A 5,773-nucleotide genomic window follows, 5' to 3' on the forward strand; every position below is an offset into this window, starting at 1 on the left:
TTTGCTGTTTTGCATTCTTCTTCATTTATTTGACAACTGTACTTACAACTTACTTTACAGATAAGGATTTTAGTTAAAAAAACACATGATCAATTTATGTAATATGGTGTATCGGCAAAGATTTAACTGTACAACATTGTGTACACATTTCAAAAGCTTTTCCTCAACAACTTTTAAAGTCAAAATGATGCTAACACAATAATGAAAATAGAAATACATTATTAATTTATGAATACATTAAAATTAAAAATAATAATAATAATGAATACCCTTTCCCACAGCTGACAGTTATTAAAGAAAATGTGACTTTTTTTAGAACTTGATGCCATGTTAAAAATCATTAATCGAATTGAGTGCATTGTTTTACATGACAGTTTCCCTTTTAAGTTGCCGTGTTGTTGTAGTGAAATCTGTGCAATGCCCCTTTAAAAGTGAGGTAATTTGTTGGTCAATCACATAAACATTTAAAGGCTCAGTCAGCTTTGGCAGCAAGATAAAGCAATCTTTGGAGATTTGGTTTGGTGTAACATAACGTGGTAAATGAATTAAAAGTTTATGGCTCAATTAGGGACCAAACTGTATTGTAACTGTAGGCTGCAATTAAAAAAACAGCCCTTAACCAGAGGTGTACAGAGCTGTCAAAGTAATGACCCAGGAGGAGCAGAGACGCTGGCTAAGTGAAATAAAACCAACACCAAAGCCTCACACTTCTGTTATCCTTTAGGCCAAAACACATCACTTAAAGTGGATGAATACAGCTAGCTATTTCTCTGCTAACAATGCTATTTTGCACAAAGGTTTATGGAGACACCGTTACAGCTAAAATATAAAAATAGTCACAATTACGTTAGATTGGGCTTTAAAGAATGCCATGCATAATACAGACTGTGAAAATTGTTTGATGTATTTCTGGCAGGGAACACAAACTATTCCATATTTACAAGCCGTTTCTTGGTTTTTATTTGTGTTGTATGCAGAATGAGTCACTCCAAGGCGTTTTCACTGCAGAGTAAACCGTGCAGAAACTCCTATTCATCGAACAGGTATGTGTGTGTTGTCTTTGCTCACAGGAGGGATGCAGAGAAAAAGGGCCTGTGAGTTATTTTAGCAGTGTTTGGGCTTCCGTCCAAGCCTTCATACCATCTTTGAGCTGTCCTATCTCCCACATAGAGGCCCGGGGCGGTGAGGGGATGGCAAAATCCCAGCAGGATTAACACAAAGTCCTCTAATGGAGCCCGAGGTGCAGAGACCCTACACACAGCAACACAATTTAAAGATCACCACTTGAGCTCTCGGTACTTAGGTTAGATTCTCAGCTCGTCTGGCTCCTGGTGTTTAGCAGCATCCAGGGTGTGTTTGCATGTGCTGATGCCTAAATGGTGATTGTTAAAACTGGCAATTGGCATTAACAGTTTGCAAGTGGCTGTGAGAGCTTGCTATGGTGCTGCCGGGTTGATTACATTCTCAGTGATTATGCAATTAAGTGTCTTATAGTCTGTGTCTGTATATAATTCAGGAGTCTGTTTCTGCTAATTTCTAATTAGCCCTAATCCCAGTTTAACACAGAGTTTATCTACTTCTGGGCCTGGTTTTAAGGAAGTGTTTTCGGGAGCTAGTGCTTCCTTCTTCCACTAGTCAGCAACTCTTTCTGCTCGTGGCCTATGCATTTCTGTTTTTGCATGTCATACATTTCAAAGCACTCATTAACCAACTTCCTAAAACCACACCACTGCTGACAAACTGTGAGGAAATGGTCATTTGCTATTGTTTGAGCAGGGATTCATATCTCCTCTAGAGAGGCAGAGGGAACAAAGAGGTAAAGGGAGATAGGCCACGTTGACCAAAGCCTCCCAGAATTATTCACCCAAACTATCTCCAAGTCATTGGGCATTAACAAGGATCTGATGGGCTAATTGCCATTAGTGATGGTTGTTATCAGTGCGGCTTAGGTGGCCTATCGCCCAGTGTGAAGTTTGTGTATGTGCACGTGTGTGTGTGTGTGAGTGAGTGTCCTCGCCCTGAGGAAAGGCTCTTGGGTAATCCTGTGTTGACCAGAGGGCTTCGTGGTCCATTACAGGTCATGGCTCTAGACGGAGAGTAAACAAATTCCTAACTAACGAGGGATGAGGAGGGAGGAGGTAACCTTCACACCCTCCTCCTGAAGACACGGCCTCTCTTGTTTCGCAGAGGCAAATCAGGACGTGACAAATCACTCTTCCCCCCGTTACAGGGGTTGTTGAGTTTTATGTTGTTATGTTATGCCTTGAGTGTCATCTTTTTTATGTCCCATGTATTGGTGTACAACTGCTATACTTACACAACCATGCAAACATGCAAGAGAAGAGAAAATACCAAGGAATAATGGGGATGACCATTTTACAGTTTGATTAAAGAATAAATGATGATACCGTTGTTTAAATATTAGTATGATAACACTCAATATAACAACCCTCATACTTGTTGAAAGGGTAGCTCGCACTTTCTCTCACGTCCTTCGACATGTAAGAGCTGACTGTGCTGTTTTAGCCCACATCTCCACAGAACATTTGTACTATTTGTAGAGCAGTTGCGGAAAGGATCTCAAAAGACGGATGAAAAGAAATCATTGTATTTTTTGTCAGAGGAGTTTGGATCTGTGCCGCTGAACAGTTTAGCTTGGTTACATATGTTTAATTAGGTTAAATACACACATTTACACTAAACTATAATTGTGTACTGTAGGTACTTTCCAGCATTTGCCTGAACACTGGGAATGTCCCATGGAGCAATTATCATCTGAAACAACAAATAAAAAGTATTTGTAAAACAAGTCATTTTAGAAATAATTCATTCAACAAGAGATTTCTGCTTAGATGTGTAACTTTAACACAGACAATTACCGAATATAATTGCCTTTCTTCTTTTATTATGACGATCAGTGCAGTTCAGAGATGTGCAGAGAGTGTGCAGGGTGGATATTGCAGTGTCAACGTTAGCAAGCTAGGCGAATTCATTCATTCTCCTGACTTTTTGTAATCAATTTAACTTTAAGCCGGTTTTAACTAACTATGACATTGTTTTATGTTTGTTTCTTTCTTTGTGTGGTGCAAAACTAACAATTATTGTCTATCCATTTTTCTACTGAATAATTTGGTCTAGCAACGCGGAAAATCATTTTGTTTACTATCATAACACACATCATTTTTCTTTTAATATTATTATTTTTTGAAAAGATGGAACCTGAGATTTGTTTTTCTTGTGTTGATTTTGCTTTAAAAGAAATTAAGACTATTTATTTATCAAAAATGATTTATTATTATTTATTTATTTTCAGCTCTACTTCAGTCATATTTTGATAAAGCTCATATCTGTATATTATAACGTTCAAAAAAGGCTCTCCAAACTGATACCATGGCGCCACTATGGAATAAAATTCAAACTCTTAGTTAATGTCACCTCCTTAGTTGCAATTTGAAACATCAGTAAGTGATTGTTACTAAATACTTTTAATCCGCCTATGCACACAAGTTGACACTTCCTCTCGTCCTGCGCTCCACGTCTGGTTTACATAAGCAGCCGCTGACAGTGGATTGTTTCCTCCATGTTAACATGCAGATCAGATAAGGACAACATTCCCACCCTCACTAAGACCCTGGAAAACAGTCACTCACAAATCCATCCTCTCAGACAGTGACAGCGGTAGGAAGCCGCAGAGTTAAACAACATCTACCTCAGCTCATGATGCATCATTAAAACATGGCCGCCCTATAAGCAGATATGATAAGCATTCAAGCCGCAAAAGGCATTATTATTCTTATCTGACACTCTATACTTCTGTTTTGTTCCAAATGAAACACTGGTTTTGTTTTGTTTACAAATTGACCTTTGTGACCCTGATTCAACTGACCTTAGGAATTAAATCCAGATGGAAATCTGATTGACCCCCTGAAGTGTGAAGGAGCGTTTTCATCTATGTTCCACTTTATTGTCACAAAGTGGCTTGATGGCAACCATAAGCTTAACATTGGCAGTTCTCTTACACCAATTAAAGGTATTTGGGTACAGTTTCAACATTTTTCAGTAAGGTCTAACCCAACTCTGCAGACCATGTGCAAAGTGTTCTCATGCAGCTTTTATTAGTTCATTTTCAATGAAAGTCTCATAACAAATTCCAGTTTCATATTTTTGCATCATATGTAATGTGTGATGTTTTACTACACACTTTGACTACTTGAAGTATAAACACACTGCTGTGTTCTAAAGCAAAACAAATATTTGTCAGTCTCATCAGTAAATCTGAAGAACCTTTGCTCAGCTTTGCATCTTCCTTATCTTTGATTCACAAATCTACATTACACTTCATTGACTCTCCCTCCAAATATTTAACCTTGTAAATGCTTTTTAGAGTACATCTGTCAACAGCTATCGATGGATTGCCCTGAAATATGCCCTCCTCTGGATACATTGGAGTACCTTTTGTGATTCTTTTACTTTTCATATAGTGCCACCATCAGGTCTAAATAAAACATGTTCCCACACCTTGATTTAAAACACCTGAAAGACTACTACCATCAGCCTCAGGTGTACTTTGGGTTGTTTGATAATTAGTCAATGCTAACAGGCTAAAATAAGATGGTGATAAATATTATTTTATGACAAAATATATCATGCTTAACATAAAAGCATTATCATCAAGCAACAAGATAATTAGCACTGAGCCAAATCTTTACTGGGCAGCCTCACAGAGCCTGTAACATAGCCTCTCAGTATTTCAACTCTTTAATTAATCCCAGATTTCTTCATTATAAAGGTCTTATGTGTCACAACCTTACAGGTCAGTTAAAGTGTTTTTTGTTCTTCTTGTGCTAAGATAAAATCGTACAATTCAAGGAAATCATTTATCAGCAGAGCATCTCTGTGTGAAACCATCATCTAAAAACATCCACATTGGTCTTTACAAACCAATTAGCAGTTGAGAGACACTATCTTCCACTGACATGAGAAAACACAAGTCACAGTCAGTGATATTATCTCTCAGACAGTTAGAGGAGGAACACAGGTCACAGATCAGATCTTCATGTCTTACACAGTGGCCTCGGGGCTGGTAATGCTAATTTGCCACAAGCTAAAAGATGTTACACTCCTGCAAAGTATAGACACACATTCTCACACACACACACACACACACACACACACACACACACACACACACACATTACAACATCCCGCTTCTAACGTCCGAACAATGACACATAACTCCAGCTCTTTAAATGTTCAGACAGTGCAGCAGCCGGACGCCTCGGAGCGGTGTCTCCCCCTGACGCCACACATGTCATACTAACATGTCACCCATGTCAGCTTTGCTTTAACACCTTGGGGAGGAAATAGGCTGAAAAAGCATCACTACAGCTGACAGACAGCCTCCTCCGACCCGACTTTCACCGCTTACCTTCCTGTAAAGGCTGTGATGCACCAGCTAAATATTGAGAGCATGTGAGCACTTACCTTAGATATTTGTTAACATGATGTGTGTATAGGAGCTTCAGACAGTGATGTAGGGGTTTTACAAACAAGCCATGTTAACGCCAGTCGATTGACCTCGTCATTTGGGGTCAAACTAAGATCACTCTTACTTATATGTTGCAAGGTGACGTTTTAGGTTTGTCAATTTGAGCTGAAATGATAGTTTGTCAGACAAAAAATAGCTCTTGTAGGAAAAATAATACGTTGTCAGTGAACGTTTTTAGTTTATTCTCATTATTATTATTATTATTATTATTATTATTATGTTGTA

Source organism: Gymnodraco acuticeps, unplaced genomic scaffold (genome assembly GCF_902827175.1).
Source record: "Gymnodraco acuticeps unplaced genomic scaffold, fGymAcu1.1, whole genome shotgun sequence".
Taxonomy (NCBI): Eukaryota; Metazoa; Chordata; class Actinopteri; order Perciformes; family Bathydraconidae; genus Gymnodraco; species Gymnodraco acuticeps.